A 27911-nucleotide genomic window follows, 5' to 3' on the forward strand; every position below is an offset into this window, starting at 1 on the left:
GAAAATAATTTTAAATATCTGTATTTGCGTCGTCAAGGTTCACCTACATTATTTCTATGCTCTCAGTTTTAACTGATAACTAACTTCTAATGAAAGCTAAACGATCTGCTTCAATTCAAGTTAACATGATGCTACAAAGTTTTTCCAGCATTGGGAATTGAAGAAAACTGTTGCCTTACTGATAACCTGTGTTAAGTAATTTAAGTTGGGTCATTTTATTTCTTTGATTTGAGACAGCCTCCTAATAAAACCAATTTTCTCCGTAGAGAATCCTGTAAAGTGGGTTGATACAGTATCAACCATTTCATGTTCTCCATTTTTTACCCATAAACTCCGGGCTACCAGCTGGACAGCTATAATCTGCTTTGAATAGGCTAAGGCAGGAACAATATTGAAAGTTGGTTAACGTATTTTAACGTGTTGTCTGTCAGTCACAGTATATGCCCCGCATCAGAACGTTCTACCGTTGTTCAGTGGAGTATCTCTTAATACCTGTCCAAAAGTTTTGAAAGTATGGATTCATTTGTCTAAATAGGTTGGATATAACTCTTGAAGCTATAAGATTTGGATAGCAATTTTCATTTTCTATTTTTGAACAGCATATATTATTTGCCTCTCCTGAATCATTAAAATAAACTTGACAGTAACTACTCGATCGTTGTCTACATAAACACTAATTCCTTCACTTATGTTTGGTCTAACAATTCCAAAGTAAGTTGCATAGCAGAGCTGGCAAATATTATTCATCTCACCAAGTGAATGTGTATCTGGATGGGTATCTGTTAGACCAGGCCTCTCTTTTTCTACTATCCTCATACGCATAAGATATCTTATTATTATTAATTGTCTCGTTTTCAACATTTCTTCTTTGAACTTGAGGCATTTTCTGTTCTTCCAACAAAACTGATTAACTGTTTAACTAACTTGGTCTTAACCTACTGAATATTACAAACATTAATATTTACTCCCAAAAAGCTAATGAGTTTCTTTTGTTTTTTTGTTTTTCAATGTGTTCTATGTATTTCTTATGGGGAAAACCCGACCTTTGAGAGGGTCTCACGCCCTTAAGAGTAGGAATTTTAAAATTCTAAAACCTTATTGCAAAACTACACATTGAGACGAACCTTTTGACACCTTAAACGTTGAAATTGGTCCACAAATAAGGGAGGAGTTGCGTTAACAAAAAACGGCTTCACGTATTATATATATAGATAGATATAGATTTCCGTAGTGGTTAATTATTCATGAGATTTACTTTCTGGAGAGAATTTGTAGAATAGTGTTTTATTAACTGTAAGGGTTTCTGTAATATTATTTATAATATGTTACCTTAAATTATTACTTACATTTCATTACACAGTTTAACTTTAACTAGTCTGAATCTCAATTTTTCAGTGAATATAAAATTAAAATGTATGCAGCACTTAGCTCGAATTGATTAGGGGTTTAGGTTGGATAAGAAAAAGTACAGTCCAGCAAAAACTTCGCACCACGGCCTTGCTGGCGTTGCAGTCAAGAGGGAAGCTATCGTCAAGAGGAAACACCATACTTTGCAAAAAAATATATAGGCCTATTTTTTGTTTTGGTCAGAGAGGTTCTGCCTGTGGCTAAGTTGTAGCCAATAGTTTAATGCATAAAATAGCCTGTATTTTTAAATTTTTTACAAACAATGTTTCTGTAGATTGCTTAAACAGGTAGGGCAATTTAGCATTTTGCAACGTGTAGAAAGAAACTACAATCGTACGCGTGCCGTATGGACTAATGTTTAATTACCTAAGGACAAAATAAAAATTAATTTATCTTTTACTGACTTAAAAAAAATGCAAAATCGGCATGTAAACTGCAAACTCAATTAGGCCTTTTACCATCACTAACTTTAACAACAAAACCAAGATACCAGAAAACGCTAAATAAAATTTTAACACAAATCACTAATTTCACTAATTAATTATGGATTCAATATTAAATGGAAAACTCCTGCTTTGTTTTTATTTCAAAAACATTATAATGAGATGATATGTATTCTAAACGTTTCTGTAAACATTTGACGCCTACTTTAGTGTTTAATTTAACATTATGAACCTCACCCGCAACGTCGTATGCGCGCGAAATACGTTGGCAGCACTGGCTGTAAATCAGCTGGTCAGCTGTTGTACTGTTGTATTTGTCACTTCACATTAAATTTTATATTAAAAGTTCACTTCTGTGTAAAAATAGGTTATGTTTCTTCACCAATTTATTTGTTTTATGGTAACTGTAGGAAAAGTATGATGTGCAGTTCAAAGTACAATTGCCTCACTCGAGAAACCATTCCTCACTCGCCTACGGCTCGTGAGTAAGGATTTCTCTCGAGAGAGTCAATTGCTCACTTTCCTCACTAGTTGCACAAATAACTATTGTTACATCACTGTCAGTGACAATGAGAGGTTATAAACGAAAACATAACCTCTCTTATAATTTATGAGTAGTGATTTTTAGTAATTAAAACACTTTCGTAGGTAAAATAGTGTACGCAACTCACGTAAATAGTGTTAACGACACTCGTAGAAGTCTTTAAGGTACTCGCCAAGGGTCGTACCTTAAATTTTCTACTCGTGTCGTTAACACCATCTTTACGCAATCGTTACGTAAACTACTATTTCCTCATTGTTGTCAAATAAACATTCAATAGGTAATAGATGATTTTTTCTTGACACGCGAGTTGTTTCCTGTGGATCTTACCACAGATAAAGCCACTGAAAGTTTCTAATAGTTCTTTCAATCATAATTCGTCTGATTTTCCGATTTGTTATTCTTTATAGGTCCAAGCACCTTTTTTTAAGACAATACAGAATGAAAGTGTAAAACAAAACCTTTCAAGTACAATACTTTACTAGAATTCACGGTACCAAAACTGCGCGTTATATACCAAAATAAATCTGAACAATCTAGTGGACTTGACAGTGCATCAGTGCGCTACATTGCAGGATATTGAAGATTATATGACAAAGGCGTCACAGTCAACTACTGACAACAATGCAATAGTTGACCACTTACTTGACCGTTTCATAACTACAAGGTTGGTGTATCTTGAAAGTTTAAGTCAAGTCCAAATATCATTTATAGTTCATAAAAAAGCTTTGATAAAAATTAAGCTTTAAATCATATACCTACTAAGTTGGATTGTGTATTATAGTGGTAGTGTGAACAGAATAAGACAGTGTAGAAATTCATCGAACCGTTGTCATGGAGGAAATGCTCATACTAACACGTCCATCACCTCTAGAGTTCTAGGAACCCCTCAAGTGTTTGGGTTTCCCACTTAAAATAACACTATAAAGCCTCATCAATTTTGGCACCTCACCCAATCAAAATACATGTGACGAGAGATTTACAAATGAAAGATGATCGTCCTTTCTTGGAACAATTTGTCAATTAGGCATTACGTAGTACATAATTGTAGTTAGTCTGTCAAAAAGTAGGATCGGTATGAGAACTGTTGAAATTGCAGAACAACTAGAGTGTGGTGCCCCAGCATTTTTTTTACTGCTTTAGTGAAAATGAATTGATTCAATTATTCCACACAACCAAAGAAAACTGATCCATAATCATATTTTGTACTACTGGCCGTTAAACGCATGAAGTAGCCTACCATGTGTTTATAAGATGTTTGGATACAAAAGAGACCATATTGCATTGCCAAAATGAGACTAAAACGCTGGACCATTTAAAAACCTGGACCATTTTTTTTACCAGGATCGTTTAGGATAGTAACCAGGTTATTTAAACCACTAAGGTCAAATATGATCGAATTATGAGATTAAAATGTGTGATTCTTTGTGTAAGCTACACAAAGTGACAAAGCTTGTCACTAACATAAACCAAGTGTTTCTTTAAAATCCCAGGGTTGGTTGAGTTCAATTGCGAAAAATCAAAAATGGTCTTTATGGGTTGATAACTTCACGTATACGCGGTCAAATTAAGGCAAAATCTCAGATTATAATTTGTTCTATCACCAAAGGCTTTAATTTTGTTATGCTACGACCCTCTTGGTCTAGCATGAAGTAGTGTGTTCTGTACTAAAGCCTTGTGTCGCAGGATGTGAACAGGAATTATGATAAACAGGAATTATGCATCTAGTTTATCATTTTCAAGCCATTCGCTTAGTATATTTTCTTCGTATGCCGCATCTGGCATTTCCTCAGAGCGCTGCCAAACGTCAGGTGCTGTCAGTGTCACAGGTGTCAGGTGCCAGGTGCCAGACTGCGATACGTGTCCAAGGGACAGGAAGGAAGGTCTGATGAGGAAGGTCGTGCAGGACAAGGGTAGAGGACATCGCTTAAGCCGGGTTTTCCTAGGCGCGTAGTCGGCGAGCGGAGAGCGGACTTCACTTGTCTTAGGCAATTTAATGTTACTGTTTTCCTAGAAGCGGAGCGGAATGCCATGTTAATTTCAATTCCGCTTTCCGCGTTCCTCTCTCCGCTCGCCGACTCCGCGCCTAGGAAAACCCAGCTTTTAAGGCAGAGAACAACACTTTGTCGAATAACTAATACCCTACAATAGCAGTCTTCTTAAGGGCTTGGACCGCCTTTTCATACATTTTGTTTGTACTGTAAATGGACACTGAAAATTACAGGTTTTCAATATCCTTTTCGCCCGCCCTACCCGGTTTTTACGATTGTGGTGTAATTTTAAAGATTATGATCCAGTGGAGGTACTAATGGTTTTGACGTAATTTTCTCTAGGATGTCACACCCTACCATTTGATTTATTTCTAGAGATCACTTTCAAAATTCAGCGGTGCTTACCTAGATAGTGTGGATCTAAAATAAAAATAAATGTAATTTATTGTATATTACTATTTTATTCACCTAATTACTTAACATTCACCTAATAAACATGATCTTTGAAAAGTTTAAGGGTATTGCATAGTTTGTGTTGAATCAGAAACAGTATTGAACCCTATTAAAAACAGTGAGGACATAACGTATGCGGAGATGAAGTAGTTTTGTCCAATGGTTTAGGAAGGTATTTTTAATTGTTTGATGACGGTTGAAAGACTAATATGTTTATTAACAACAAAGTAAGTCCAAGCCAAGAAGTTTATTTTCTTTCTTTCTACAAAATTTATTTCAAGTGTTGTACGTAATTGGAAAACGTCAATATTCACTATAAAACTACACCTCCTAAAACCGTATGGGTATAAACCTTTAAACTAACTTTAAAATGTACCTTTAAAAACTTGTTTACACATATAAAACCTCCTTATACAAAAATGTATAGACTCAACGGTAAGGTTCACCATGGGGGGATAAAATGTATGATCGATGATAAAATCTTTAACAATTTTTATAACTAGCTTGCGCTTCATATGATTGAACGTATGAATGAAATAATATGTTTATTTCCACATAATACACACATCATGAACAAAGTGCATACTTATAATGTATCAACAATTTTATATGAAAATCAGCAGACACATGAAAGTGCTGCCTGTGCGTCTGCTGGGTTGCTATTAAAAAATAAGTTAACCTAATCTAAATTGAATTGTTTGAAAATAAAAATAAACTCTTGCTTGGAAACATTTAGCTTTGGGAATAAGAGTTATATTTGTGTTTGTTAAGCATACGCATAACTAAAGTACCAAACTGTTAAATTGATTTCGCAATCGTTGTTTACAAATGCATAAAATGAAGGTTATACAATTCTTTGGGCGGAAGGACGAGTTTTATCAAACAAAAATCTAAAACAACTCGCTTGATGACGTCTTTCTTACGAAAACAATGGCATTTTAGTAAATTTTTCCTCAGTCAAACTACTTCAATCCAAACAAAGAATATTCATGAAAAACAATGTTCCTAGAATAATCTCACGCCCCATTTAAGTCTAAGTCTATTACCAATCCTGGAATAACTGGAGCAAAAATAGTTGTAGGAAATTACGGTGAAATTATGGGACTTCAGCCGCGCGGAGAAAATGTTGGAAAATAGCCCCTGTTATCCAAAAATAACAGTTTGTAAGATAATAAAACAAATTTATACCTAACAACAATTTACTTAGCAACCATTTAGAATGTTTCCTCCGAACGCATTATTAATTCCATCACAGATCTTTAATTTGTGGTGCCTAATAAGTACCTATTGAATACGTGGTTACCTAAACATGTAAGCTATGTAGCCCACTCGAATCTATGTTACTGCCTTGTAAAATTATTAACAAAACTAAATTAATTTTAAACGGGAAAATTGGATTTTTTCATATTTAAGTTTTATTTGAATTCTCCAACATGATAAAAATATACATACATGAATATGTTACCTGTGGTCTAAAAAGGGGGAAATTAAGATATGACTCAATACAGTTGCAAGCTTTGACCTGTAGTTGATCCCTGCAATTCACTTCTGCAAGGCAAATTGATTCCAGAGCTAATAAGTGATCAGAGCGCGTGCAAATTGTATTCTCATTGTTGCAACAGATATACAACGATGACGTCACTCTTGCCTGCTGTTAACAGCTAGAGACTCGCTCATATGTACTAATTGTTTGAGCTTAAGTAAATCAAGCAGTTTTGGTGCAAATTCGTCACATACTGTCTTATAACATTTAGAAAATTGTAATTTGTACTAGTTAACATTTTTTGACTCAAATGAATATTTTTCAAGATATTTAGTCATTTTTGTTTGCTAAAACCATGTTCTGTTTTTTCTTGTTCTCTGCACCTATGGCATTTTCTAAGGGGGTATCAGAGGTAGTTAATTATGTACTCTACGTTGCGTTACGTTAAATGGTTGAAGTAATTGGTTAATATTATCCAAAAACGACAACAGACAGTAAAGAGCTTTAAACATTCTCCTTAGAAAGTAAAAAAAATATAAATTGTGTTAAAACCGACAAAATAGATAGTTATAACAATAAAAAATCTTACAAAACCCAAATGTATGAAGCGTTGAAGTAGACCGAAAGACGTCAAATCCCATTTACTGTGCACAAGTTGTGTTTAACCTTTCCCATCTATTGCTCGTTGCATTTTGTTTCGTTGCCTTTGGATTTGTGAGTTTATGTTCGTGTGGTAGTGGAGTTGCATTGTATTTCAGGTCAGCCTTATAGAATAAAAAGAGTTGATCGTTGATCGTGTTTGTTTGTTGAACATAACCTCGTACTGAAAAATGCACACTTTTCATAAACAAAATATAAAAAAACATTGCTTGAAAACGCTCTGTTTTATTTTCTTATTATTTCTTAAAAATTTTATTTATGTACTTTGGCATCTTGTGGGGTTGGTGTGTGTTTTCGAGCGTTGTGATAGTGCAAGCTAAAATGTTTTATAATTTATTAAAGTACTAGCTGTAACCCGCGGGCTTTGCCCCGTTTAACTTCTTAATTTTCAAGATTATCTCGTTCGCATGGCTCAATCACGTCCTGGTTGAAGTTTGTTCGCTACGCTCACTCACCTTTAGGTTGGAGCTCGTTCGCTAAGCTCACTCACCTTTAGGTTGGAGCTCGTTCGCTGCGCTCACTTGCCTTCAGGTTAGCTCGTTCGCTACGCTAACTCGCCTCCAGGTTGAAGTTCGTTCGCTACGCTCACTCACCTTTTGGTTGCAAATTAGCTGTTGTCATAAAATGTAAAAGAAATAATAGTGCTGCACCCTGTTGGTAATCCTTGTAACTTTAATGCTATTGAACATCATAGAACAGAACCAACTTGTTTAATTGAAACAGCTGTTAAGATTCAATAATTCCATTTCTCATAAGGTTAACATGGGAAACTCCAGAGCCACTGGGGCGGAGCCCGAAAGGATTTTTGAAATAAGAATATGCCTATATGTTAATCGGGAATGTGAGCTATCATCATGCCAAATTTCAGCCCAATCCGACCAGTATTTTTCGAGTTTACTTTTCCCATACACACATACACACACACAGCAACCACCTCTTTTTTATAATAGTATAGATTTGAAGTATTATAATTACTATATTTTCATTTTGTTTAAGAATTATCCTCTACGCTACAAAATCTCTCCCGGCACATGTCTATTGCCTACACGCCAAGCAAGACAGCGCGGAGGTGCGAGTTTTTGCTGATGGAGCGTCTCCAAGGCCATCCCCGTATAATGTAACCAGTTATATCACTTGGTTAAAGTTAAAGCAGAAAAACTTGTCTCTGTTTCTTTCCCTTGAACTTGGTCGAGTGACTTATCTGGTTTCTTTATTTTGGGAAACGCCCTTCGTCAAATTCCTCAATATGTGAATTTTTGTGTTATTTATAGTTTGTTTACGTTTCTAAAACATGAATACTTGAAAAGGAAAATTCAGCTGGTTGTGATCAAAGCCACCGAAACTGTGATGTGACTGTAGGGGGAGCTGGTCTAGTAGAAGAGCACGGGACTTCAGACTCAGGAGGCCGAGTTCAAGTCCTGTAAATCACTAATGGATTTTACCTAAGTGATAAAACCGCTCTATGTCTAGCCTAAGTAACGGCTGGAGCCTATGTCCTATTATATGAATGTGGGGGACAACTATGCCCAAGTGAGACTATGGTCAGATGCCCACGAGAAGTCAGTTCCCAGCACGGAGCGTGAGGAGGTCAGGGTCCTCTGTACAAGGTTAGTTTCCGCCAGTCGCTGTACGCCGCGCTACCGCTGTACAGTCGCGCCGCGCCGGCCACGCTGTACGCTGTACGCTAAACTGTGCTTTGTACGTGGAGAGCGGCATTCGCTGGCTCCTGTACCAACGTAAGTACAAAATATATGTTTCAAAACCTTTTCTATTTATTTATACACAATAATATTTATGTAATATATAGTCCAGTAAATCTGTCAGAAAATATGGGGTTGCTGTGCAAAAGGTCGGGTAGTTCTGATTTTTGGATATGTTGTTAGTATTGGGCCCATAACATAAAATCCAAGTTATCCACCTCGAAATACTGCCGCTCGCCGCGGGGCGCGCCACTTGTTGTCGAAATATAAAAAATATGGCAATTCCTATTGTTTTTCACTCAATCTCGCGAACCGTTGATTTTACCGAAAATTTTATATTATTACATTAGAGAAGAATAAATTTGTGACAGTTTAAGCCCAACAGCAAGTATGTAGCGTAAATAATGGTCAAAATACAGACCATCAAAATAAATAAATTTCCCAAAAACCGATAAAAATTGTGGTTTTTTCAATATTTCCACAATATAGTTGTTTGAAGCAAACACCGTATTGATTTAGAGAGTATGCCAGTTTATTTGCTATTAATAGAAAATAAATGACAGTATGAATAAAAATACCCCCATTTCAGCAAACCTGCAGACTAAGCGAATTTCCATTTGCTTGATTTTATTTTCACAAACCTATTTAAATAACATTAGGTTTACTGGTGCCTAGGTTTGCTGCTACAGGGAGGGTAATATAGTATATAAAATAATAATAGTATGATAAGAAACAAATAAATTTACCCAATTTTATAAAAATGTGTCTATAAATAAGGAAAAAAACAATAATTAAACAATCTTCGCTATTGGAATAACCTGATTTTTTTAATTTACATTTTTTAATTTTCTCCGTAACCAATAACTGTAAAAATACATTTTAATGTACTAAATTATTTGTTTTTAAGCTCTACAAAATGGTCTAGAGATACATTGTAAAATTGTATGTTTTAAGGGTCAAAAATACGAAAAACCCGTTCTTAACAATAAACCCCATAAAGCAACCGTTCCCATGGCCTGATCAAATCAAATCAAAATCTGTTTTATTTCCAAAATTTTTTTACAATATATACATATACAAAATACGAACAATAGTCCCGCATAGGCCGTAAAAGACCTGTGCGCAGGACGAGCTCTATTACAAATCAAATTAGAAATATTCTTAAAAATTAAAACTAAATTAATCAAAATACTAATTACAACTAAGCTATGAGACAGCTACAGGAACAGTTAATGCTAAGTAAAAGGTAGTCGAGTGAATGGAGTTGCAGTTACTAATGTCTGTACGATAAATATTGTTTGCTGTACTTGTGTATTTATTATTGTTATGTATTGTATACTGAACTGATAAGTGTTTCAGACTGAACGAGCCCAATCTCCGACTGCCAACTGCTTACCGAACGTTTATAAACTGGAAGAGATACCTGTAGATCTCTAATCTCATGGTATATTCCTATACAAAAAATTCGCAAAATAAAAAGCATTGATAAGGTTTTCAGACTTGAAAACTCGGGGTACCTGCATACCTACATTTACAGCTTTTGTGGTGGGATAGTTATGTGTGATTGGCGTCACTATCGAATCTTGATTGGAGTAGGTATATACAAGTTAAGTTTTGATAAAAAGTTGACGCACTGAAAGAAACTGAGTGTTTTTGAATAATAAATTTGTAGGAAAACGCCTGTTGAATTAAAAAGCTATTTTAATAATTAGTTTTTGTATGACAAAAAGTGGCTTTAAAATATTGCTACTAGCTCCTCCCCATACTATAATTCCATATTGAAGTACCGATTGGACAAATGCATAGTATAACAATTTTATTTCATTAATGTTAAGAATTTCGCGTACGTTTCTAAAAACATAAATTAATTTCCTAAGTTTTGTCTTATACTTCAATGATCATGCTTCGCGAACTCGTTTTAATAAATGTAGGTTTACATGGCGAAAAACAGACCTTCAAAATATACCTTCAACGGCAAAACTACTCTTCCCAAAGCTGTCAAAAGTTTATACATAAACATTTAAGCTAAGCTTTGGGTACAATATTTTCACATGAAAACAAAATAAAACAGTTTAACATAGTTAACAGTTAGTTTATTGAGGCTGAACGATCAGGCAAATAAGATCTTCCAATTACAATCACTCTACAGATCTTCCATGCTGCGGGTAATTTTTCCACGCCAAGCACGCCCATCTATACAGAACATGCTGAATATGAATTGAAATAGAGGATTGATATTGAAGAACACAAAAAATTCACAAAGATCGGAAATTTCACTACAAGACGTACAGACAAGTTCTGGTGTGGAATTTGGTCTGATTAGGCCATCGAACAGGCCCTCATAAAAACAATGAAAAGCTCTGGTGGATTGACTCGGGGACGAGGGATAACAGACAAAATGTTATAACTTGATGGGCGCTTGGGATGATCCGTCCTCATCAAATCTGTAGGAGGTTGAGAAACATTATAAAAAATGACGTCAGTTGAACATTAACAGTGAGCAACATGTTGACGTGCGCCATTCTCGCATTGCTCGAGACAACGAAATTGACGAAAAGATTCAATAGTGGTTTCCTCAACACACACCATTCAATGTAAATGATATGCTGAATATTAGCAAATTTCTCTTATACGGAATACGCTATTACAGTAGGTCTCATGGTAAGACCTAGACCCGGGACCGATTTACTTTTTCATTTTGGTATTCCAAGAGGCCAAAAATACTGTTGGTTCAAATTGTTATAACATATATAAATATATATATATATACCGGGTGTCCGAAAAAGACTCCATAGTTTTAAACATACCTCACGATACTATTGTTCAAATGGATGAGTAATAATCATTTCGTGCTGTGTAGAGTAGGCCTATACTTCAAAGTTATAGTTTCGTACGTTGGCAATGAGTTGCGTACACCTATTTGACCTTGAACATAGTTTTGGTAATAAATTATAATACAAATAATAAAATATTAATGCTAAAAATGAGTAGAAATAGCTTGCATGTCTGCAGGGTTACAAATGGTTCGCATATTGAGGTGTGATAGTGTTAAAATAACTTTTATTTTATTACCTTTCATTTAATGTATCAGCATAGCCTTCTCTATGGTATAAGTCGTTGAACAGTAGTTTGTATCTAGTACAATAAATAAATAAATTTTCAAACTAGGTAAGTTTTTTGGAGACCCTGTATCCAAAAAAACTAAAGATTTTACTAAACTGTATCCAAAAAAGTTATTATCGTCCGTTAGCACGATGATTCCCAAAAATCATCCGATTTAGTGGAATTTGGTTCAAACATTACTTTTATTTGTGAATCAAGAGATGGACTATTTATCATTTACTTTGTATTGTAAGTGACTTAGCCTATTGCTTTTGCTTAATGGCCTATATAAATCATTGAATCATTGAATCATGCACACGTACATTTATTTATTAAAACGAGTTCGCAAAGCATGATCGGCATGATAGGAACGGTTGCTTTATAGGTATTTTGCCGGTAAGAATATTTTTTTTTTCATTTTTAACCCTCAAAACATACAATTTTACAATTGTATCGTTAAAGAATTTTGTAGAGCTTAAAAACAAATAATTTAGTACATTAAAATGTATTTTTACAGTTATTGGTTACGAAGAAAATTAAAAAATGTAATTAAAAAAAATCAGGTTATTCCAATAGCGAAGATTTTTTAATTATTGTTTTTTTCCTTATTTATAGACACATTTTTATAAAATTGGGTAAATTTATTTGTTTCTTATCATACTATTATTATTTTATATACTATATTACCCTCCCTGTAGCAGCAAACCTAGGCACCAGTTAAACCTAATGTTATTTAAATAGGTTTGTGAAAATAAAATCAAGCAAATGGAAATTCGCTTAGTCTGCAGGTTTGCTGAAATGGGGGTATTTTTATTCATACTGTCATTTATTTTCTATTAATAGCAAATAAACTGGCATACTCTCTAAATCAATACGGTGTTTGCTTCAAACAACTATATTGTGGAAATATTGAAAAAACCACAATTTTTATCGGTTTTTGGGAAATTTATTTATTTTGATGGTCTGTATTTTGACCATTATTTACGCTACATACTTGCTGTTGGGTTTAAACTGTCACAAATTTATTCTTCTCTAATGTAATAATATAAAATTTTCGGTAAAATCAACGGTTCGCGAGATTGAGTGAAAAACAATAGGAATTGCCATATTTTTTATATTTCGATAACAAGTGGCGCGCCCCGCGGCGAGCGGCAGCATCTCGAGGTGGATAACTTGGATTTTATGTTATGGGCCCAATACTAACAACATATCTAAAAATCAGAACTACCCGACCTTTTGCATACCAAAATGTCTTATTTTACTGGACTAATATGCCTTATTATGTATTTTACCTTCTTTGGAGTTTTCTGTTCAGTTATTTTACTCTGTTAAATATTTGTTTATAAACAGCTGACATTTATAACAGTTTAAAATATAAAGATTTCTTTCTGACTCTTCTTGTTAAGATGACTTATCCTTTTTTCAGATTTTATCAATGCACTTTACACAAAATCCGCACAATAATCGTTTCCCCAATATTAATAATTGTATCCAGTATTAGAAAGAATATTTTATTCTATTGAGCCACCAACCAGCGATTATGTCCATTACAAATGCCGCATACTTTTTAACCAAGCCTAACTGGAGTTACATCTTTTTGTAAAATATAATTTGCGTGTCACACAGGCCTAACTTGTGAAAGTATCAAAAAATAAATGAGAAAATAGAGTGTTAGCCTTGGAGCACCCTCTTGTCAGTGGGACATTCAACCATAACTAGTAAACACTAGTGTATAAACTACATTCGGCCAATGATTCAACAGTAATCTTACTTACGAAATTTACTTTAACTGGTCCATATAGATGATGTGTACAAATGTCAATACGATTCATCGTTATTTATTTTCTTCTAAAACAGTTTTTTGCTGTGTCCTATCGGGTTTTCATATTTTTTCCCCATCAGATCCCCACAAGACCTTAAATATCTTAAGCTTTAGAAAGCATTGTTTGAACAAATATTGAAGTATAGTGACAAACAGGGTATTGTTATTGTTTCATGTTAAGCTGTATGTAAGCTTTATGTAAGGTATTCCGAATCAGCTGATTTTATTTGTTCTACTGCTACAAAGGGTTGAAGTTAGCTCAAGATGTTTTGTGCCGTGCATACATAAACGAATTTGCCATTGACTTTTAAAACCGCAAATAGACCTCTCATTCTATTATGAAATCTGAAACATTGTTTGATTGTTTTGTTGTAACATATTTGGTCAGCCTGGAGTGCATTGTAGGAGAATAAATCGTCTTCTCTTACTTGAGAATAGATTGTACAACGTGTACTTCACTGTTTTGCTATAATAACAGTACAAAAGTATTGATATTGCGTGACAAACTTTAAAGACATCAACACCAAACTATGCTAATGTTATTTTCAACCCACAAAAAGGGGGGTTTGAATCGGAAAGATCATGGATTTAAAGCACATGTAATTTGATTTATTTTGATATTTAATTTGCACAGAAAAGTATTGGCCCGACTCGCAGATTGTGTCATTCGCCGGTTTCTCAGCTTTGAGACGCCGTGCGGTGACAGTTTAATACGTTTCCGAAAATGCTTGACCCGAATAATTTATAAGTGAGTCAACGTCTCAGTATTTTACCGGGTGCGTCTATGTAGCATAGTCTTGTGGTATCAAATTACGCTTGCTGTTTAAATAGTTAACTAGATAAATCAATCCAACGAATAAACATGTATATGGATACTGAATCCAAACATAATCTACATTTACAAATTTGAATAATTACTAATTCGGAATGTGTTAACCCATGTTTTGACTTCCATTTATTACTTGTAATTAGTTTTGAATATGCCTACTAAATATAATACAGGTATTTCATTTGTATGTAAAGTGTATTTAATTAATAAAGTGTTATTTAAGTTAATAGATGTTATGTCGCCAGTATTGTAGGTTTTCTGAATGGAATCGAAATAAATTTGCAACCCTACAAAATAACATTCTCAATCAACTATATTTATCAGGTAAAGACCAAAGGTATACATTCACATCAAAATAATCTAGACAGAAATTTGGCATCCTTATGTTTCACGAATACGTGTCTGACACTTTATATAGCCTTTTAGCATGTTGCTAAGAGAAGGTGGCCAAACTTACGACTGGTGGCCACCACACACATCTCAAGGTTTACAAGAACAATGTGACACCAGTAGTCATAAACATTCGATACATATTGTGAAACATTGCCGAATAAATACTTTAAATTATTTTTCTTTTTAGTTGTGTTTTATGTTGTATTATATTTCAGCAAACATTTATTTTATTTGATATGTTTTAGCTTTTGTCAATGCTATGTATATTTTCGACTTGTCAGAGTTGATTGCAGACTTTTTGTTAAACTATTTGCAGACTTGGCTGTAATTAAATAAGTACTAAATTAACATTTGATCTACACTTTATTTAAATTTATGGTTAACTCACTCTGAGACCACCATGTTTGAGGATACAGTTGTATAACATCTAATTTAGTTCGTAACGTATTGGAAATACTGTATTTAGGTTATTGATAACATGGTCGCATCATATTTTTGTCATAAAATTGTTTTTTAAATTCACTGATTTTGTTCTTATACGTATACTGTAAAATTAAAACCCTACATTTTAAAAACTTATACGCGCAGACTTTGTACATAATGTATTTATAAACATCCCGGTTTAGTACCTTGCAGTGCTTAACAAGAATTCAGGCTAGTCTCGAATATAGCCTACTTCTTTGAGGTTACTCCGTAAATATTGTATTTTTACTCAAATGTTGTCTAGAATGATTATGTGACCAATTGGGTATTCAGAGTTTCTTTCAATAATCTGTCATTTGCATGACAACTGATTCACACACAATAAATCAAAATATGAAATATTTTGCTAAGCGTATACAAAATTAATACATCATCTCTTCGGAAAAGGGCTTTACCGAAATAACCATTCAAGCCCAGTAAGGACTTGGTGGCAATTTTATTTACCATGCCTAGCTGAATATTAAAACACTAAATTAACTGCTAAGCTAAGTCAGTTTAAATGTAAGTGACGATGGGAGTCTGTTCTCTTGAGAGAGTGCGCGGCAAGGCAACAGGCAGGTTACACAAATATTACACTGATAGTGAAGTTATTTACCAAGACAACTTTGCAGATATCACTGCTTGGCACTGGTGTCAATTCAGTCAAAACATTTGCATCCATGAGTTGCGCGGGACTTCGGTCCAGGAGTTGCAGTTCAAATCCCGAAGTTGACCATTTTCAATATTATAAGTGGCCAGAAGATTGATCGGTAAATAATAACCTACATGTTGGAAATATCGTCTAAAATAACAAGTCGTCTTGTGGATCAAAAATTAAGTTAATTTAATAGTAAAACTGATAGAATGAAAAACTTAGATTTGTGTATACATCTTACTTCATCAAAATATATCAAACAACTAAACTCTGTTACCAAGGAAACATCATATGTTCTTTTCTAACATAACTATTATGGACATTATAATATGAATATATTATATCTTCAACACACCCCCGTAATGTCCATAAAACATTTTAGAAAAGTAAGTTTTTGGTTAAGGGGTCACCATCCCAATGAAAGTTTTCATTTTAACATGTTTCAATGATGATAGGCCCTTTGTTAAAATATCAGCGGTTTGTTCTTCTGTTGGAATGTATCTGACAGTGATCTGTTTCCCAGAGACCAACTGTTGAACATAATGGTATCTCGTCTCAATATGTTTAGAGCGATCGTGGAACATTGGATTGTTCATAAGTTTAATCGCACTTTGATTGTCCACATGTAGTATAGGAATAGACTTTTCTTCAATTGCGCCAATCTCTTTCACAAGACGAAGGGATTTATAGGTCTCGCTAGCGGCAACATATTCTGCTTCCATTGAAGATTGGGAAACACACCGTTGAAGCTTACTCTTCCAAATAGTCTCATCAAGATTACCATTCAAAAATGCTGTTTTAACATCAAACTGTTTGATAGCAAGATTGTACTGAACTGAATAGCCTAACATAGTTCGCATCGTCTTAAACCGAGCTACAGGGCTGAAAGTGTCACCATAATCAATACCAGGACGCTGAGTAAATCCTTTTGCGACCAAACACGCCTTGTAACGAATGATCTCGTTCTCAGAATTCGTTTTCAGTGCAAATACCCAGCGATTATCGATGACTTTTCTTCCTTTTGGTTGATCAACCAAATCATAAGTTTTATTTTTTATTAATAAATTTATTTCTTCATCCATAGCGGATTTCCAATCGACGACATGCTCAGATCTAATTGCTTCATCATAATTTTCCGGTACTTCGTTTGTAAGTATTGCAGAAGCTAAAAGCTCATTTTTATCTCTGTCACTGACACACATGACAGAATCATCTCTATATCTCATAGGTATTTTTATTCCATCACGTTTTCTCAGGTTATAAGTCTCCTCTTGTAATATATCACCTGGAATAGCGTTATCATCACTAGGACACAACATGTCTTGCTCATCAGTATCATTGGTTCCTGGATACACAATATCTTGCTCTTCTTCATGGAATATATTGTCCTGATTACTGTCAACAAGCTGATTTCTGGTCTCATCATTTAGAATTGATTGCCTACTGTCAAGGGGATCATGCTCGATATCATTGCTACTCTCTTCAATGTTAAAGTAGTGTTTATCATCGTTATTGTTTATTTTCTTCAAAATAAAACATGATTCTTTTGGTGGAATGACCTTAACAACCATATTATACAATTGATTAGCTGTATTAAATATAGCCAAAGCAATGGTTGTTCCGTTTTGAGAAAACACCCATGACTTACCATTGTTTTTCACAGTCTGGTGAATGCCTTTTTCACCTGCTTTCCTCACAGAGAATAAGTTACAAGCAACATCAGGACAGTACCAAACATCATCGAAATACCTGTAAGTCCACTGTTTACCATCAAAAACCATAACGTCTATTTTTCCTGACCCCAAGGCCTGAATATGAACACCTTGGCGAGCACTGTCCATCTTTTTAGGAGTATCAAATGGTTTGTAAGTGGCGAACCAGTCCCTGCGGTTTGTCACATGGTGAGAAGCACCACTGTCAACAAGCCAGTTATCACATTCACTGAAAAATGACTTATCAATTAGGCCTACCTCTAGATTTGATCGAGTCATCATTGCAGCATTTTGTATCTCACGGGTACATTCATTTGATTTATGTCCTTTTGTGTGACACTTAAAACAAATTACACCTGTTCGACAGTTTTTAGATAGATGACCATTTTTGCCACATGAAAAACATTTTATCGCTCCTAATTTTTGCAAGTATCCCTTTTTGGCATTTTTGGCTCCCATATATTTTGGCTGTTTAGAACTTACTTTTATTTTGGAAACCATGGCTACTGCTACATCCATCTCGTCTCTGTCCTTTAGACGTAATTCAAAGTTGAGACATTTCTTCTGTAGAATATCCCATGTCTTCACCTCCCTTGGTGAGTCGTGCCAAGTCACATATATGTGATCATATTCCTTTGGTAGAGTTTGAAGGAGTCGAGCACACAAATCGTCTTCATTAATAGGCTTACCGTATATTGTTAATTGGTTTTGGATTTCGTCAAACTTTTCCAGATGACCATTCATTCCAAGGGTAGGTTCCCAAGAAATGTTATGGAACTTATTTCTCAATATGTCAATATTTTCAGTTGACTTGACATCATAAATGTGGACAAGTTTCTCCCACATCTCTTTTCCTGTAGAGCAATTGCTTACTCTAAGTAGAGGATTCGTCTCAAGGGATAAAACAATATATTTTCTGGCTTTTGCATCATTTTTTGACCAATTTACCAATTTTTCGTCATAATTTGATGTACCTGCTGTTGGTTTTCCGAATTCTCCACTAACAATTCCATAAACTCCTTCACATTCTAAGATTACCTTCATGACTATTTTCCATGTTGTGAAATTCTCAGTCCCTCTTAATTTTTCAATCTGTTTTTCATTACTCATCATTCACTATTCTATTAACTTCTTCTCAATTAATTTAACCACTCTGTTCTGCTACCATGTTGGAAATATCGTCTAAAATAACAAGTCGTCTTGTGGATCAAAAATTAAGTTAATTTAATAGTAAAACTGATAGAATGAAAAACTTAGATTTGTGTATACATCTTACTTCATCAAAATATATCAAACAACTAAACTCTGTTACCAAGGAAACATCATATGTTCTTTTCTAACATAACTATTATGGACATTATAATATGAATATATTATATCTTCAACACTACAACAGAATAGTGTTTATGCGGTTAATAACAAAGGTATATTTTTTAATCCTTAACAATGCAAATTTTTTATAAACAAATACTACAAATAAGATTTTAATTCTTATTTTAAACTAATATGTACGCAGCTCCAAGATCCTTTACTTTAAAAATCAGTTTATTTTGTCTGTTGGCCCTTTTAAAATAAAGAATTGCCTAATTACGTTATGTATCTTTATTTCGTAAGTAAGCAGTAATTCCTGTTCCGGTACTTTATTTTGGTCCTAAAATACACAGGGTTAATCTGCTATGGACATGAAGACCGAAGTTATGATTGAATAAACAATCCAAGTAATTCCTTGTCCATACATAACATTATAATTACTTCATATAGTGTTAGTTAAGCCTATTTGATATGAAAGTAAGTGCGAGTAGTGGCAGCAGAGGCAAGCATGATAGAGTGCGATAATTATATAAAAGGTGTTCCATCAAGGACGAATTGATTGACTGGGTAATTATGTTGTTTAACTGATGTTACACCTACTACAGACCGTTAGTGTTGTATTTGGGTGTGAACGAGGTGTCATTTATGTTATTTGGATGGTTAAATTCTTTTTTATGGTACCTATTAGAAACAAGCTTAAGATGCTTTGTGTAAAAATTTAATGTTTTTTTTTACTTGATACTGTAGCCGTTTTGATCATAAATCTGGGTCTAATTTTAGTCAGATATTGTTTCATAACCCAACCTAACCACAGCCTCCATTTTTTATGAATAGACGGAATATAAGCACACGATTAGCCTACGACAAAAATATTAAATTTTAGTTAATATATATTTTATTGTGTATAGTCCAATGTGTAATAGAGGGGAAATAACCCCGACTTCAAGGTAATATTTACATAATAAAGGTATTGAGAATATTGGAACTGTTTAGAACCTTATTTATAATACTTATCAAACCAAATATTTCACTTTCAGAGGAATTTGTTTGTTATTTTTCAGCTCAAAGTGACTATCTTAAAAATATATTACCAAGGAAAAGAAGGAGCAAACCACTCCCGCAAGTTTGGTTCTAGTGATACCAATAAATGATAATTAATGGCTCATACGTCAAGACAATGAGGTTGATGGCCCTTAGTAAACAAATGACTTAGCAGTTCCAAATCCTTCCATGATGTTTAATTTTTAGGGGAAATACTTTGATTTAGGATTATACTTAAGATATCTTATAACTAATAAGGCAAACCATTATTTGACTTTTATATTCATCAGTTGGGCTTTCTTCAAAATATCAAGCTAATGATGAAGTAATATAAGTAAATTGCCCGGTCACTTTCTATAAACTATGTACTTATTGTACGCATATTGACTCTTCAAACGGGCGTATAAAACTTCAAGCGTTTCATTAGCCAAGCCAAAGTACGAAGAACATCCAAGTACTGTATTGCTATAGGAAAATGAATACAGTATGTATGTAAATGCTGCAACGTAAATACATTTCAAAATGAAACTGTGAGTAGCACAATTTATAAACGGAGCTATACCATACTGAAAACATTTTCAAACAAAATACGTACAGCATACGTCAAATATACAACAAACTGGTGCTTTCAAATTAATTTTATTATCATTATTGTGAATATTATTTTGACCCAGGCAACACCGGTTTCGCTGCTAGTGTTATTTAAATAGGGATTAGATCTAACAGGTGGAAGGAAACATTTAAGTAAAACTCTAATCAAGGGAATGGAATTCAAGACTTTAGTCTGCAGGTTTGCTGTGGCGGGGGTGTTTATTTTTTAAACTTCACCACAAATAAATTCAAATGCATAACAGAAAACGTCTCTTGAAGCCAAGAATCAATCAAGGCTTCGATAATCGATTTCCGTCTCAATGCGAAACATCACAGATTCGGCCCAGTATGGACCACGGTACTCTAGTTCTAGTTTAGGCTATATCCACACTGAGAGTATCTTGTACCGTGACTGGGAGGCAGTGAACCGGGCAACACAACGTCCAACAATTATACGCTTTCTGCAGAAACTGTGAAATGAGATCTTTGCTCGCATTTTACAGTATAATATGACAAATTTCACTATGGTCCACTTAACTAGTGACCAATGCTGCCATGAAATCTAATTGTTGAAGATACGAAACTGAGTATTTATGTAGAAACACTGCAACAACAAAAGAAGTAGATATATTCCGCAAATATACATGTATGTGTATATGTGTGTGTTATGTTGTGGATAAAGATTTGAGTACTGAGTACTTTGATGTGACAATGCATTTACCTGATGGTGAAGTTTTACTTGTTTATAGAGACCAAAACCGATTTGTCGCTCAAGCAAAAACAAAAGTTTCCCTGCATTTAAAAACTCCCCAGACTCAGCTAAGAAATATCGCTGCATTCGCTGCGTCTTCCATTTCATCAACTTTCCATTGGATTCGTCAAAATTATTCGCGTGTGCAGTGAGAGAAGAATGGAAGTAGACAGCCTCATCTTACTATCACTCACTCTTTCACTCTTCGCGCGACCTCCTTGCTTCTTCGTCCCTACATGAGTCTTCCGGACACCGTCTTCCGGTCAGCTGTTGCCTGTTGGGAGGACTTCCAGTGTCGATCAGCTGATGTCGTGGGTGTCTCAGATGTAGGTCACTGGAACATCCTTAAATTGACGTAAAGGCAAATCGGTTGTTTCCTTGACAAAGTACGTATTTAGTTTTTGAAGTAGCAACTGTTCAAAAGTTGTTTCTGGCAGGCATTGTATTAGAAGATTTTTGTTTAATTGAAACAAATTATGCCTCTGAATCTGTTTGTGTAAAACATGAGGATAAGAAGTATTTTTTTATTTATATATGTATCATATAATTTAAATTTGACCCGTCAAGAATATTTATTTTGAAAACTGATAAGGTATAGATACTTCATTCTATTTTTTCCTAAGATAATTTTAAGTCCCGTGCACAGCTCTGTATATAAATAATATTTATTTGTTCCAATAGTTCCCATTTTACCCATTTTTTTTTATTATATAGGCTAGAAAGTCATACTGAAAACTATATTTTCTCTTATTTTCTGAATTCTCCCCTTTCTCTATGCAATTGTCTCTCTTGGGATTTACAGTTTGCACTAACAATAAACAGCTTTTCTCTTGATCAAATTATTACATTAGGATAATCAAAGACACAAGGTCCCGTGGCTTGAAACCTAAGTGATGGGGGTTGAAGTGGCCAAAACATGTTCATCAAAGTCTAAACTCATTCGAAACACCCAACGTTTATAATCTTAATCGGGGTTGCGCAATCTTCATGCATTTAACATTTTACTTATTATGAATTTCACATATACAGACCAAATATGTTTAAGGATCTTTGCTTTACATTCAACATATTTTCTCGCCAAGACTTGCAGGCTGCCGTGGCGCTGTGCTAAGTTGCTGATTCACTGATACAGCAAAGTTCTGTTATCCGCCAGGACGGAACCTGTTGCTGACTGGCAATTCTGTTGACTCTACAGTTACACACACAGACATGACGTCATTTACTGACCTAGCCTCTTTATCTCTCCGCCTCTTACATAATTTAATGTTGGTTTAACAAATACAATTTTTTTAAGTGTAAACTAAATACTTCCCTTATATATTTTATGCAATGATATTCTAAACAAACATCTTATTTCACGATCTATTTCAATTCTCTTACTTCTATAATGTCTTCAATTTTTATTGTATTGTTTTCATATAACGTTATGTATTTTAATGCAAAGAGATAAGCCAGTATACGATGACTTCAAATTTAAAGTAAGCACGTGTCTTATACCTTGCAAGCTGAACAATGATGAAACTAAACAAATATTATTCTACGCGTTATTAATCATACGATAGGCGCGATTATTGTAAATTTAAATATAAATTCAGGGCGAGTGTCGAATAAAGTGAGATGAACTATATGGGTTTTTTTGTGAGGTCAGCTGTTTCTACGACCCATATCTTCCTCAAGCATGGGTTCCATTACCATTACACGTATCGTTAAACGTGCTAAAAACCTTAACACACACACACACTCACCTAGAACCTACACATACGCAAACCCATGTCGTCTCGCGGACCCCATGATGACTAAGCCGACGTTACAAGGATTATACACAACCCCCATAACTAACAATCAGTCTCCCTATTTACCCTCGGATTACCATATTTACCCGGTCATTCGTCATGAATTACCCCGCGGAGACAGCAATTATTGCCGCGCTTCTCTCAGGGATTATCAAAAGTGTAGCAGTGAGGTGTACATTATAAGGATACAGCTTGCACGTTTGCGTTTGGGTTGTTTTGTAATGGTTGTAAGGGTCTATATTACGATTTATGCTGATTGTATAACTTGCTATCGATGATGTGTCTGGATTTACCCTTGATAATCCCACAAAAAATAATCATCCGTCCGTTATTACATTTTATAGGTGCAGTTCACTTTTGTAGTCTACCTTTTCTCGTCTTGCTTTGCTGGATCGTCTCTAGCACAGGCCCGATGAATAGGCGAACGAGTAAATGCAAGGTTAAAGAGGCCAACGAAACTTAAAAAAATGTTATACTAATTATTGTACCTTAATGTACCAAAAGCGAAAAAAGAAGAAAGTTAGACCATTAATCCTCAGTTTCCAGCTAAATGTTTTAATTGAAATCAGTGATGCCAGAAGTGATTCACTCATTGGTCCAAGAAAATACGTTATTTAAATATACATGTAAGTGAATACTCATGTTAAGTGTTAATTTTGTGTATCTTTTCCACAGACAGTTTTCGCAGTTCCTGCAGTTCGCTGTTCCGTTGTTCCAGCTGTCTTAGAATCCTGGCTCCAAGTGCCTCCCCTGATACACTAAGGTGAGAAGTTGTTTAAACAATATATGCAGATAATACAAAGCAATCGTCATTTATTTTTAACTCAAATGGGTGATCAGAATTACATTGTCTCACATGTAATCACTGAATCAAAGACATTACACTGAACATTAAATACAATATTTATAATACACAATATTCTTCGTTTCCAAAGACCTCGTCTTTCTAAAATCGCCATGTTGTAGTGAAGATGATTTCCTGGCTATCGTTATATTACTCCTCTGAGCCGAAAGTAAGTAAAAGTAATTAGGAGTTTATAGCCAATTATTTCCGTTATTCCATTATTTTAAACACCATTTTACTCTTTCTAATAAGGAAGGAATGGATGTTCATGTGTTACCTTTCAGCTGTTTTCTCTACGTTCTATCATTGACTATTGGATACTGAAGTAATTTACATCAGCACAATCTGTCGGTGGCTCACATCAACTGCGACGATTTTTTTTAATAAACTGGCTACAAAATTTAGCATGGGGATGGAATGTCTAGTTGTATAAGTCAAAGGTTCTATGGTGGTTCTATGCTAAGATTCAAATAGTAATTTTCATTTATAGTATTGGATTACAAATCGTTAGCGATGGAAGAGAAGACTTTATTTTGTGTAGTAAAGTACGTATTAAAACAAACACATTTAATATAGGCTTGAAAACAACATTTTTTGGCAACCACGAACAATACATACTGTACAGTACATTTATAATCTTGAAATGTTTTACAGTACTTGGGGAGGAAAGTTGAATTTTAGTGACTTCAAGTTGAAAGAGGAATTCAATAGTTAAGGGAAAATTGAAATAAATTAGATAATGATGGTAATGCTGGCCTAAATGATGGTAATGTTGTTAAGCCCACTTAAACCTGGAGAGTTTTTAAGGAATGTCATTTTATTTTATTTTAGAACACTGAAGTGGTCACGTCCTTATTATACCTAACTTGAGAGAATCTCGTGGAACGATATTGGCTTTCTGCAAATGATATAATCTTCTTTCTAATATATAAAATTCTCGTGTCACAGTGTTTGTCTGCAAACTCCTCCGGAACGACTTCACCGATCGTTATGAAATTTGGTGTGTAAATTCTGTAGGTATGCGAATCGGACGTAAACTATTTCCCGTTTCGAAATTCTTAAAAGGGCTCCGCCCCAGTGGCTCTGGAGTTTCCCATGTTAACCTTATGAGAAATGGAATTAATGAATCTTAACAGCTGTTTCAATTAAACAAGTTGGTTCTGTTCTATGATGTTCAATAGCATTAAAGTTACAAGGATTACCAACAGGGTGCAGCACTATTATTTCTTTTACATTTATGACAACAGCTAATTTGCAACCAAAAGGTGAGTGAGCGTAGCGAACGAACTTCAACCTGGAGGCGAGTTAGCGTAGCGAACGAGATAACCTGAAGGCAAGTGAGCGCAGCGAACGAGCTCCAACCTAAAGGTGAGTGAGCGTAGCGAACGAGCTCCAACCCAAAGGTGAGTGAGCGTAGCGAACGAACTTCAACCTGGAGGCGAGTTAGCGTAGCGAACGAGCTAACCTGAAGGCAAGTGAGCGCAGCGAACGAGCTCCAACCTAAAGGTGAGTGAGCGTAGCGAACGAGCTCCAACCCAAAGGTGAGTGAGCGTAGCGAACGAACTTCAACCTGGAGGCGAGTTAGCGTAGCGAACGAGCTAACCTGAAGGCAAGTGAGCGCAGCGAACGAGCTCCAACCTAAAGGTGAGTGAGCGTAGCGAACGAGCTCCAACCAAAAGGTGAGTGAGCGTAGCGAACGAACTTCAACCAGGACGTGATTGAGCGATGCGAACGAGATCATCTTGAAAATTAAACGTAACGGTACTTTCTTTCCATCGGTCTGTCTTAGGGGAAACCTATAACTTAGGCGATACGAAGTTCGCCGGGTCAGCTAGTACGTATATACAATTCCAAATCTGACAACTGCAGCTGAGAGAGAGTTAAATTTTTTAAACAATTACAAACATATTAACATGTTTATGTTTGATCTTAATAGGTTTTGTCATCTTTTTAAGCAATAACTATTGTCTTCAAGCAAGCCTTATATTTTAAAATAACCACAGTTAATGATTTTTGTTATTGAGTTGTACTTGAGGCCGACACACCGGAGTATGTAGTTTAAGTTTTAGACAAATATAAAAGCAGTCTGTTCCTCAGTTGGATTCAGTTTTCAACTGTTTAAAAGAGCTTTTTAGGACTGGCCGTCAGCTGCTCTAATGCCGAGAACACCATCAGCTTATTGGTACCTTAGTAGCTATCCGAGGTTTACTGGGTATTTAAATGTCAAATAACAATAATGTCAAATACATTTAGACAAATTAAATATTAAATTAAAACATTATTAGCAATCAACAAACAGAACGAATCACGTACACAAACAGTTATATTTTAAAGGATGAATCATGATCTACAGTCAATGTGCATTGTATGAGCTAACATCACCCAGCCTAGTTGTGGTTCCACTACAGAAGCAGGTTTCGGGAGCATTTCACTTCACTTCACCACGACACAATACAAACGTGATTCTCACGCTTCCCGTGCTACACTCGTGGGAAGATTGTTCTGACTAAACCACAACAAACACTTCTAATGGGTGACGATTAATACTATTTCCTCAGTGTTTTGTGTAATTCGTCAGGATAGCAAGTCTGTGTTTGTGTCCCACATTGATGGAACAATTTTTTATAGGAAGTTCACAAAACGGGCTTCTCCTTATAAATCGTAAATATGTCAATTTTATCACTTGAGTGATCACTTGCGCAAATTCGGTGAGATGTATTGTATAGGTCTACTCCAGTTCTGCGTATTGACATTTGTTGATAAAATATGTTTACAGGCGAATGAAAAAAAGTGTTTCCCTTTTAACGCCAACAAAACATTGCATATAATACAATAATACACTTTTACACTAATACATAACAATAAAATATTATTACGATTATGTATTACCAATCATTTTATGTTTAATCTGTCTTAATGTAGCAAATGTATCAATCATTCGTGAATAAATAATCAGCCATTTTCTGCTCGTCTCGTTTGGCTCCAATGGAGGAACTGAATGCCATCGTTACGTTGTGTCTTTGGTAATTTTAAATAACGAACAATGGGAAAAGGTGCGGTTTCCGCCGTTGACTCACGCAGCATTCTGTAGGTGAGATTTTATGTAAGAACTTGTTCAATGATAAACTGATAAACTATTGACAAAAAGTTAAGACAAGTAAACATGTCACAGATATTAAATTCCATACTTGGGTCCTGAATATTGGCTTCAACCTTTTTTTGACTTACAAAAGAAATGAACATTCTACTCCAATTATTAAGTTTTTTCATTGACAATGAGATAGGTTGTCCCTAGGTTTAGAATGAAATTTACTAAATCGAGCCAAAAACATAGTATGGCAGTGTCTACTCAGTAGAAGACACTGCTGCAAACTTACCGGATTTGACAGAAATACAGATTTTTATAGGTTTTTAACTGAAAGAATAGCCAATTGAAAAGAAATTATTTACGTCACAGACATGAAAAGAGAAGGGAAAACAACTAGGAGCAAATCGAATTTCAAACCAGCACGTTCTGTGGTTGGGTCATTCAACTGTTTTCTTTTTTTAATAAAAATTTTGTTTTAACTGGTCCAAATAGATAACATGTCCAAAGTATCCAAAAATCAATGGATATAGGCGACAATTCATATTCTATTTCAAATAAGGCTACATTTATTTGTGGTTTTACAGTATGGAGAAGGAGAAGAAAGCATTTAGCCGTTTCTAGTTCGCAATAAAATTCCAATAAGGAATTTACTACCAACTCTTGAGTAAAATGTTCCCGTCTGTGATCAAGTTTGTAATTTTTTACAGTCACGGTACGACCTAGTATCGGTATCGATATACAGTACTTTTTCATTTTGTAGTTTCTAGAGGACAAAAACACGATTCGTTCAAAATGTGTATATAAAAAGAAGTATTTTAATATATTTCAGTGTTTTTTTA

General features: G+C 34.8%; 1 protein-coding gene across 1 annotated transcript in view; it reads left to right on the top strand.

Annotated features, from left to right (window-relative positions):
* Nucleotides 1–8568: 8568 nt before the first annotated feature.
* The window catches only part of LOC128989745 (fatty-acid amide hydrolase 2-A-like), a 54377-nt gene continuing 35034 nt past the window's right edge, over nucleotides 8569–27911 (top strand). Inside the window, exons 1-2 of the mRNA XM_054411776.1 lie at nucleotides 8569–8714; nucleotides 23816–23903. The gene's annotated coding sequence lies outside the window, so the exon portion shown is untranslated. The remainder of the gene's footprint in view (nucleotides 8715–23815; nucleotides 23904–27911) is intronic.

The sequence above is a fragment of the Macrosteles quadrilineatus genome, unplaced genomic scaffold (assembly GCF_028750875.1).
Source record: "Macrosteles quadrilineatus isolate MER2022 unplaced genomic scaffold, UCM_ALF_1.0 Scaffold_3__2_contigs__length_128488019, whole genome shotgun sequence".
NCBI classification, from domain to species: Eukaryota; Metazoa; Arthropoda; class Insecta; order Hemiptera; family Cicadellidae; genus Macrosteles; species Macrosteles quadrilineatus.